This window comes from Stegostoma tigrinum, chromosome 20 (assembly GCF_030684315.1).
Source record: "Stegostoma tigrinum isolate sSteTig4 chromosome 20, sSteTig4.hap1, whole genome shotgun sequence".
Classification (NCBI taxonomy): Eukaryota; Metazoa; Chordata; class Chondrichthyes; order Orectolobiformes; family Stegostomatidae; genus Stegostoma; species Stegostoma tigrinum.
Window position 1 is genome coordinate 55,405,861 of NC_081373.1, and position 10,650 is coordinate 55,416,510.

Consider the following 10,650-nt stretch of genomic DNA (forward strand, 5'->3'; position numbering starts at 1 on the left):
GTTGAGGGGTCGGGGGGGGGAGTGTTGAGGGGTCGGGGGGGGGAGAGTGTTGAGGGGTCGGGGGGGGGGGAGTGTTGAGGGGTCGGGGGGGGGAGTGTTGAGGGGTCGGGGGGGGGGGAGTGTTGAGGGGTCGGGGGGGGGGGAGTGTTGAGGGGTCGGGGGGGGGGGGAGGAGTGTTGAGGGGTCGGGGGGGGGAGTGTTGAGGGGTCGGGGGGGGGAGTGTTGAGGGGTCGGGGAGTGTTGAGGGGTCAGGGGGGAGGGGAGTGTTGAGGGGTCGGGGGGGGGGAGTGTTGAGGGATCGGGGGGGGGGAGTGTTGAGGGGTCGGGGGGGGGAGTGTTGAGGGGTCGGGGGGGGGAGGAGTGTTGAGGGGTCGGGGGGGAGTGTTGAGGGGTCGGGGGGGGGAGTGTTGAGGGGTCGGGGGGGAGTGTTGAGGGGTCGGGGGGGGGGGGGGGGAGTGTTGAGGGGTCGGGGGGAAGTGTTGCTGGGTCGGGGGGGGCGTGTTGCTGGGTCGGGGGGGGCGTGTTGCGGGGTCGGGGGGGGCGTGTTGCGGGGTCGGGGGGGGCGTGTTGCGGGGTCGGGGGGAGTGGGGAAATGTTGAGGGGTCGGGGGGAGTGTCGAGGGGTCGGGGGGGAGTGTCGAGGGGTCGGGGGGGAGTGTCGAGGGGTCGGGGGGGGAGTGTCGAGGGGTCGGGGGGGGAGTGTCGAGGGGTCGGGGGGGGAGTGTCGAGGGGTCGGGGGGGAGTGTCGAGGGGTCGGGGGGAGTGTCGAGGGGTCGGGGGGGGGAGTGTCGAGGGGTCGGGGGGGGAGTGTCGAGGGGTCGGGGGGGGAGTGTCGAGGGGTCGGGGGGGGAGTGTCGAGGGGTCGGGGGGGGGGGGAGTGTCGAGGGGTCGGGGGGGGGGAGTGTTGAGGGGTCGGGGGGAAGTGTTGCTGGGTCGGGGGGGGCGTGTTGCGGGGTCGGGGGGGGCGTGTTGCGGGGTCGGGGGGGGCGTGTTGCGGGGTCGGGGGGAGTGGGGAAATGTTGAGTGGTCGGGGGGGAGTGTCGAGGGGTCGGGGGGGAGTGTCGAGGGGTCGGGGGGGAGTGTCGAGGGGTCGTGTCGAGGGGTCGGGGGGGAGTGTCGAGGGGTCGGGGGGGTGTGTCGAGGGGTCGGGGGGGGTGTGTCGAGGGGTCGGGGGGGGTGTGTCGAGGGGTCGGGGGGGGGGGGGGAGTGTCGAGGGGTCGGGGGGGGGAGTGTCGAGGGGTCGGGGGGGGGAGTGTCGAGGGGTCGGGGGGGGAGTGTCGAGGGGTCGGGGGGGGAGTGTCAAGGGGGGGGAGTGTCAAGGGGGGGGGAGTGTCAAGGGGGGGGGGGGAGTGTCAAGGGGGGGGGGGGAGTGTCAAGGGGGGGGGGGAGTGTCAAGGGGGGGGGAGTGTCAAGGAGTCGGGGGGATTGTGTCGAGGAGTCGGGGGGGGGGGAGTGTCGAGGGGGGGAGTGTCGAGGAGTCGGGGGGGGGGAGTGTCGAGGAGTCGGGGGGGGGAGTGTCGAGGAGTCGGGGGGGGGAGAGTGTCGAGGAGTCGGGGGGGGGGGGGAGTGTCGAGGAGTCGGGGGGGGGGGAGTGTCGAGGAGTCGGGGGGGGGGGGAGTGTCGAGGAGTCGGGGGGGGGGGGAGTGTCGAGGAGTCGGGGGGGGGGAGTGTCGAGGAGTCGGGGGGGGGGAGTGTCGAGGAGTCGGGGGGGGGGGGGAGTGTCGAGGAGACGGGGGGGGGGGGGAGTGTCGAGGAGACGGGGGGGGGGGAGTGTCGAGGAGTCGGGGGGTGGAGTGTCGAGGAGTCGGGGGGGGGGAGTGTCGAGGAGTCGGGGTGGGGGGAGTGTCGAGGAATCGGGGGGGGGGGAGTGTCGAGGAGTCGGGGGGGGGGAGTGTCGAGGAGTCGGGGGGGGGGGGAGTGTCGAGGAGTCGGGGGGGGGGAGTGTCGAGGAGTCGGGGGGGGGGGGGGGAGTGTCGAGGAGTCGGGGGGGGGTAGTGTCGAGGAGTCGGGGGGGGGGGGGAGTGTCGAGGAGTCGGGGGGAGTGTCGAGGAGTCGGGGGGGGAGTGTCGAGGAGTCAGGGGGGGGGGAGTGTCGAGGAGTCGGGGGGGGGCAGTGTCGAGGAGTCGGGGGGGGGGGGAGTGTCGAGGAGTCGGGGGGGGGAGTGTCGAGGAGTCTGGGGGGGGGGGAGTGTTGAGGGGTCGGGGGGGGGGAGTGTCGAGGATGTGGGGGGGGCAGTGTCGAGGAGTCGGGGGGGATGTGGGGAAGTGTCGAGGGGTCGGGGGGTGGGGAAGTGTCGAGGAGTCGGGGGGTGGGGAAGTGTCGAGGAGTCGGGGGGCGAAGTGTTGAGGAGTCGGGGGGGGATGTGGGGAAGTGTTGAGGGGTCGGGGGGGGGAGTGTCGAGGAGTCGGGGGGGGGGGGGAGTGTCGAGGAATCGGGGGGGGGGGGGAGTGTCGAGGAATCGGGGGGGGGGGGAGTGTCGAGGAATCGGGGGGGGAGTGTCGAGGAATCGGGGGGGGGGGGGAGTGTCGAGGAATCGGGGGGGGGAGTGTCGAGGAGTCGGGGGGGGGGAGTGTCGAGGAGTCGGGGGGGGGAGTGTCGAGGAGTCGGGGGGGGGGGAGTGTCGAGGAGTCGGGGGGGGGGGGGAGTGTCGAGGAGTCGGGGGGGGGGAGTGTCGAGGAGTCGGGGGGGGGAGTGTCGAGGAGTCGGGGGGGGGAGTGTCGAGGAGTCGGGGGGGGGGGGGAGTGTCGAGGAGTCGGGGGGGGGGAGTGTCGAGGAGTCGGGGGGGGGGAGTGTCGAGGAGTCGGGGGGGGGAGTGTCGAGGGCTCGGGGGGGGGAGTGTTGAGGGCTCGGGGGGGGAGTGTCGAGGATGTGGGGGGGCAGTGTCGAGGAGTCGGGGGGGATGTGGGGAAGTGTCGAGGGGTCGGGGGGTGGGGAAGTGTAGAGGGGGTGGGGAAGTGTCGAGGAGTCGGGGGGTGGGGAAGTGTAGAGGGGGTGGGGAAGTGTCGAGGAGTCGGGGGGTGGGGAAGTGTCGAGGAGTCAGGGGGCGAAGTTTCGAGGAGTCGGGGGGCGAAGTGTCGAGGAGTCGGGGGGGGGATGTGGGGAAGTGTTGAGGGGTCGGGGTGGGGAAGTGTTGAGGGGTCGGGGTGGGGAAGTGTTGAGGGGTCGGGGTGGGGAAGTGTTGAGGGGTCGGGGTGGGGAAGTGTTGAGGGGTCGGGGGGGGAGATGTGGGGAAGTGTTGATGGGTCGGGGTGGGGAAGTGTTGAGGGGTCGGGGTGGGGAAGTGTTGAGGAGTCGGGGTGGGGGGGGAAGTGTCGAGGATGTGGGGGGGGCAGTGTCGAGGAGTCGGGGGGGATGTGGGGAAGTGTCGAGGGGTCGGGGGGTGGGGAAGTGTCGAGGGGTCGGGGGGGTGGGGAAGTGTCGAGGGGTCGGGGGGTGGGGAAGTGTCGAGGAGTCGGGGGGTGGGGAAGTGTCGAGGAGTCGGGGGGGCGAAGTGTCGAGGAGTCGGGGGGGCGAAGTGTCGAGGAGTCGGGGGGGCGAAGTGTCGAGGAGTCGGGGGGCGAAGTGTTGAGGGGTCGGGGGGGGATGTGGGGAAGTGTTGAGGGGTCGGGGTGGGGAAGTGTTGAGGGGTCGGGGTGGGGAAGTGTTGAGGGGTCGGGGTGGGGAAGTGTTGAGGGGTCGGGGTGGGGAAGTGTTGAGGGGTCGGGTGGGGAAGTGTTGAGGGGTCGGGTGGGGTGGGGAAGTGTTGAGGGGTCGGGGGGGGGTGGGGAAGTGTTGAGGGGTCGGGGGGGGGATGTGGGGAAGTGTTGAGGGGTCGGGGGGGGGATGTGGGGAAGTGTTGACGGGTCGGGGGGGATGTGGGGAAGTGTTGACGGGTCGGGGGGAAGTGTTGACGGGTCGGGGGGGAAGTGTTGACGGGTCGGGGGGGAAGTGTTGAGGGGTCGGGGGGGAAGTGTTGAGGGGTCGGGGGGGGAGTGTTGAGGGGTCGGGGGGGGGAGTGTTGAGGGGTCGGGGGGGGGGAGTGTTGAGGGGTCGGGGGGGGGGGGAGTGTTGAGGGGTCGGGGGGGGGGGGAGTGTTGAGGGGTCGGGGGGGGGAGTGTTGAGGGGTCGGGGGGGGAGTGTTGAGGGGTCGGGGGGGGGAGTGTTGAGGGGTCGGGGGGGGGAGTGTTGAGGGGTCGGGGGGGGGAGTGTTGAGGGGTCGGTGGGGGGAGAAGTGTTGAGGGGTCGGGGGGGGGAGAAGTGTGGGGGGGGGGAGAAGTGTGGGGGGGGGGAGAAGTGTGGGGGGGGGGAGAAGTGTGGGGGGGGGAGAAGTGTTGAGGGGTCGGGGGGGGGATGTGTTGAGGGGTCGGGGGGGGGGGATGTGTTGAGGGGTCGGGGGGGGGGGAAGTGTTGAGGGGTCGGGGGGGGGGGAAGTGTTGAGGGGTCGGGGGGGGGGGAAGTGTTGAGGGGTCGGGGGGGGGGGAAGTGTTGAGGGGTCGGGGGGGGGGAAGTGTTGAGGAGTCGGGGGGGATGTGGGGAAGTGTTGACGGGTCGGGGGGGAAGTGTTGACGGGTCGGGGGGGAAGTGTTGACGGGTCGGGGGGGAAGTGTTGAGGGGTCGGGGGGGAAGTGTTGAGGGGTCGGGGGGGGGGAGTGTTGAGGGGTCGGGGGGGGGGGGAGTGTTGAGGGGTCGGGGGGGGGGGAAGTGTTGAGGGGTCGGGGGGGGGGGAAGTGTTGAGGAGTCGGGGGGGATGTGGGGAAGTGTTGACGGGTCGGGGGGGAAGTGTTGACGGGTCGGGGGGGATGTGGGCAAGTGTTCAGGGGTCGGGGGGGGCAAGTGTTCAGGGGTCGGGGGGGCAAGTGTTCAGGGGTCGGGGGGGGCAAGTGTTCAGGGGTCGGGGGGAAGTGTTGAAGAGTGGGGTGTTAGCGTTGTGGGATGGGGGGTTAGTAGGGTTTTGCAGTTGGGCGGTTGAGAGCTGGAAGGGCTAAGGGGAGAGGGAGGGTGGTGGGTATGAACGGTAGTGGGGGACAGGGTGGAGTACGCGCGAGACCGCGGCCGGGAGCAATATACATCCCCGGAAGGGCCAAACGGCCAGCCCTGCAGCTGCTGACATGTACCCGCCGTGAAGCAGCGTATCGCGATCCGGCCGTGAGAAGACGGCGAGCCCCCCAGTGATCAGGCGGGCCCTGTCAAACAACTTTTCCAGAAGCGCCTTCTTCCCCCGCGCCGTGCCAAGCCGCCGGAAGTGACGCGACAATCAACTCGGGGCCGGGCTCGCACCGCGCGGCGGGCGGCCTCCCGAGGCGCATGCGCGTCCCGGCACGCTACTGGGCACGTGCACTGCGCTGTTTCGGGAGCTGTGTGGTGCCATTCGCCGGCTGAGGTAGGTTAACTGTGTGGCGATACCTTACTACAAACAGTGTGCCCAACTAAAGTTTATGACTGAATAATTCACGAGTGAGTTTGAGGATTGTAATCTCTGCCGCAGTGAGAGATCCTGCGAAAAAATGTCCCTCACATTTCCGAAGAAAACTAACCGTTCATCTCAGTTGCTGCTCCTGTGATTTATTAAACACACATTGAAGCAACTCCCCACATTTAAAACTCATTCGTTGATAGTGAAACGTTTTATTGAGGATGGGTTAATTTATTTTCCTTACCTTAATGAAAACTTGAATGATTGTAGCTGCTTTGTGATGATAGGGTTATAATTTGTGACGCATTTCTGTTCAGGTTTCATTAACACAATATTTCAGTGGCAGATTTTGTACATTCCGTTTTCGATTCCAGATCTTGTTGCCCATTTCATGTCTGCCTTTACCTTCCACCATAGAGTCACAGAGCTGTACAGCACGGAAACGGACAAATTCTGCCCAACTAGTCCATGCCGACCAGATGTCCCAAATTAATAGAACATAGAACAGTACAGCACAGAACAGGCCCTTCAGCCCACAATGTTGTGCCGACCATTGATCCTCATGTATGCACCCTCAAATTTCTGTGACCATATACATGTCCCGCACTCTCTTAAATGACCCCAATGACCTTGCTTCCACAACTGCTGCTGGCAACGCATTCCATGCTCTCACAACTCTCTGCGTAAAGAACCTGCCTCTGACATCCCCTCTATACTTTCCACCAACCAGCTTAAAACTATGACCCCTCGTGCTAGCCATTTCTGCCCTGGGAAATAGTCTCTGGCTATCAACTCTATCTATGCCTCTCATTATCTTGTATACCTCAATTAGGTCCCCTCTCCTCCTCCTTTTCTCCAATGAAAAGAGACCGAGCTCAGTCAACCTCTCTTCATAAGATAAGCCCTCCAGTCCAGGCAGCATCCTGGTAAACCTCCTCTGAACCCTCTCCAAAGCATCCACATCTTTCCTATAATAGGGCGCCCAGAACTGGACGCAGTATTCCAAGTGCGGTCTAACCAAAGTTTTATAGAGCTGCAACAAGATCTCACGACTCTTAAACTCAATCCCCCTGTTAATGAAAGCCAAAACACCATATGCTTTCTTAACAACCCTGTCCACTTGGGTGGCCATTTTAAGGGATCTATGTATCTGCACACCAAGATCCCTCTGTTCCTCCACGCTGCCAAGAATCCTATCCTTAATCCTGTACTCAGCTTTCAAATTCGACCTTCCAAAATGCATCACCTCGCATTTATCCAGGTTGAACTCCATCTGCCACCTCTCAGCCCATCTCTGCATCCTGTCAATGTCCCGCTGCAGCCTACAACAGCCCTCTACACTGTCAACGACACCTCTGACCTTTGTGTCGTCTGCAAACTTGCTGACCCATCCTTCAATCCCCTCATCCAAGTCATTAATAAAAATTACAAACAGTAGAGGCCCAAGGACAGAGCCCTGTGGAACCCCACTCACCACTGACTTCCAGGCAGAATATTTTCCTTCTACTACCACTCGCTGTCTTCTGTTGGCCAGCCAATTCTGTATCCAAGCAGCTAAGTTCCCCTGTATCCCATTCCTCCTGACCTTCTGATTGAGCCTACCATGGGGAACCTTATCAAATGCCTTACTGAAGTCCATATACACCACATCCACAGCTCGACCCTCATCAACTTTTCTAGTCACATCCTCAAAAAACTCGATAAGGTTTGTAAGGCATGACCTACCCCTCACAAAGCCGTGTTGACTGTATTTGATCAAGCCATGCTCTTCCAGATGGTCATAAATCTTATCCCTCAGAATCCTTTCTAACACCTTGCAGACGACAGACGTGAGACTTACTGGTCTATAATTGCCAGGGATTTCCCTATTTCCTATTTTTAATCTAGTCCCATTTCCTGGCATTTGGCCCATGTCCCTCTAAACCTTTCCTATTCATACCTGTCTAGCTGCCTTTTAAATGTTGTAATTGTACCTGCCTCCACTCCTTCCTCTGGCAGCTTATTCCATTCACGCACCACCATCTGCTTGTAAAAGTTGCCACTTAGGTCCCTTTTATCGTCATTACCTTCTTACTTTGAATCTATGCCGTCTAGTTTTGACTTTCTCCCACCCCAGGGAAATGACCATGACTATTTACCCTATCCATACCCCGCATGATTTCATAAATCTCTATAAGGTCACCCCTCAGCTTCCAGTGCTCCAAGGAAAATAGCCACAGACTATTCAGCTCTCGCTATAGCTCAAACACTCCAACCCTGGCGACATCTACGTAACTCTTGCAAGTTTCACAACATATTTCCTATAGCAGGGAGACCAGAATTGCGCACAGTATTCCCAAAAGTGGTCTAACCAATGTTCTGCACAGCTGCAACATGACCTCCCAGCTCCAAAACTCAATGTGCTGACCAATAAAGGCAAGTAGCATTTCTCCCTGTGACTCCTGAAACACACACACACGGCAATATGCCGGCATCTCCAGGCACTGCAATCCAATCAGAGCCTCCCTCTCCCAGACCTGCAAAGGACCTCTCCTGTTTTTTATTCTTTGTAGGATCCACAACCTGAGCTCACAATTCTACTCAGCTTTATTGGATACTAAAAACAGTTAGTACAGTAAACTCACTGATCCCTGCCACCTAAAATGAGATTCCTCCACCTCCCAAATCCCCAGCCGTACCCAGGATCTTCCCCATAATGTACCCGCTGCCGTTGGCCATGAGGCCACTGTCGGAGAACCCACAGATGACGTCACATCCGCCATCGACTGCCACCGCCTACCCTGCTCTGTCGACGCTGCTTTGCCTATCACGGATGCGGACGCAACTCCGTCCACTGCCAACGCAACTCCGTCCACCGCTGACGCCGACGGACCCCCGCCTACAGCCGACGCCGACGCAATCCCCCCCACAGTCGATGCCGACATTGCACTGCCAACAGCCTCCACAGCCAGCAGCTGCAGAGGAGACAGCACACTGAGCCCTGCCGAGTCTTCTCCAGACCTCCCCTTTACTGAGAACAAATGGTCAGTCCTCAGTAAGGGGCTCACCTTTGTCCCGCTCCACCCACACATCAACGAATACCAGTCACATTTGGACATTGAGCAGTTTTTCCGCCACCTTCACCTCCACACTTACTACTCTAACTGTGAACCTAACCCTCCCTCTACTGATCCCTTCTTGTGCCTCCAACACAAGCCCTTCTCCTGGACACCACCCCAAGGCCTCCTACCCTCCCTCGACCTCTTCAACTCCAACTCGAGACATCAATCGCCTCAACCTCTCCACCCCTCTCACCCACTCCAACGTCTCCCCTGCAGAACGTGCAACCCTCCGCTCCAATCCCAACCTCACCATAAAATCCACGGACAAGGGAGGCACAGTTGTAGTTTGGCGCATTGACCTTCACATCGCTGAGGCCAGACGCCAACTCTCCGGCTCCTCCTCCTACTGCCCCCTGGATCATGACCCCACCCCCAACCACCAAACCATCATCTTCCAAACCATCCACAACCTCATCACCTCAGGTGACCTCCCACCCACAGCCTCCAACCTCTTTGCTCCCCAACCCCGCACAGCTGGTTCTATCTCCTTCCCAAAATCCACAAACCTGACTGCCCTGGTCGACCCATTGTCTCCGCCTGCTCCTACCCCACCGAACTCATCTCCACCTATTTCAAGATAATAAAATGTGAGGCTGGATGAACACAGCAGGCCAAGCAGCATCTCAGGAGCACAAAAGCTGATGTTTCGGGCCTAGACCTCCACCTATTTCAACTCCATTTTCTCTCCCTTGGTCAAGGAACTCCCTACGTACATCCGTGACACCACCCCCACCCTCCACCTCTTCCAGAGCTTCCAATTCCCCTGTCCCCAACACCTCATTTTTACTGTAGACGTCCAGTCCCTATACACCTGCATTTCCCATGGAGATGGCCTAAAGGCCCTCAGCTTCTTCCTGTCCTGCAGGCCCGACCAGTCCCCCTCCACCGACACCCTCATCCGCCTAGCTGAACTCGTCCTCACCCTCAACAACTTCTCTTTTGATTCCTCCACTTCCTGCTGACAAAGGGGGTGGCCATGGGTACCCGCATGAGCCTAAGCTATGCCTGCCTCTTTGTAGGTCACACGGAACAATCTCTCTTCTGTCCCTACACTGGCCCTAAACTGCACCTCTTCCTCCGTTACAATGATGACTGTATCAGCGCCACCTCGTGCTCCCACAAGGAGCTTGAACAGTTCATCCACTTCACCAACACCTTCCACCCCAACCTCAAGTTCACCTGGGCCATCTCCAACATATCCCTCACCTTCCTGGACCTCTCAGTCTCTGTCTCAGGGAACAACCTAGAAACCGATATCCATTTCAAGCCCACCGACTCCCACAGCTACCTAGAATACACCTCCCCCCACCCACCTTCTTGCAAAAATGCCATCCCCTATTCCGAATTCCTTCGTCTCCGCCGTGTCTGCTCCCAGGATGAGACATTCTACTCCCGTACATCTCGTTCCAATTTTTCAAGGACCACAACTTCCCCCCCCGCAGTGTTCGAGAAAACCCTCGACCGTGCCTCCTGCATTTCCCGCAAACTCATCCCTCACACCCTGTTCCCGCAGTAACCACCAAAAGAGAATCCCCCTCATCCTCACATACGAACCCAACAACCTCTGGATCCAACACATCGTCCTTCGACACTTCCGCCATCTGCAATCTGACCCCACCACCAAAGACATTTTTTCCTCCCCACCCTTGTCTGCTTTCCGGAGGTACCACTCTCTCCATGATTCCCTTGTCCGCACCACACTGCCCTCCAACCCTACCACACCCGGCACTTTCCCCTGCAACCATAGGAAGTGCTAGACCTGCCCTGACACCTACCCCCTCACTCCCATCTTAGGCCTCAAGAAGACTTTCCACATCAAGCAGATGTTCATCTGCCAATGTGGCATACTGCATCCCCTATACCCATTGTGGCCTCCTCTACATTGGGGAAACCAAGCGGAGGCATGGGGACCGCTTTGCAGAACACCTACGCTCGGTTCGCAATAAACTGCACCTCCCAGTCATGGACCATTGCAACTCCCTCTCCCATTCCTTGGATGACATGTCCATCCTGGGCCTCCTGCAGTGCCACAAAGATGCCACTCGCAGGTTGCATAACAGCAACTCATATTCCGCTTGGGAACCCTGCAGCCCGATGGTATCAATGTGGATTTCACAAGCTTCAAAATCTCCCCTACCTCCACTGCATCCTAAAACCA

General features: G+C 61.0%; 1 protein-coding gene across 2 annotated transcripts in view; it reads right to left on the reverse strand.

The window, feature by feature from the left end:
* Nucleotides 1–5,215, reverse strand: part of herc4 (HECT and RLD domain containing E3 ubiquitin protein ligase 4) — a 104,975-nt gene extending 99,760 nt beyond the window's left edge. For both annotated transcript variants that reach the window (XR_009446986.1, XM_059653175.1), the window contains exon 1: nt 5,093–5,215. The gene's annotated coding sequence lies outside the window, so the exon portion shown is untranslated. The remainder of the gene's footprint in view (nt 1–5,092) is intronic.
* Nucleotides 5,216–10,650: the final 5,435 nt, after the last annotated feature.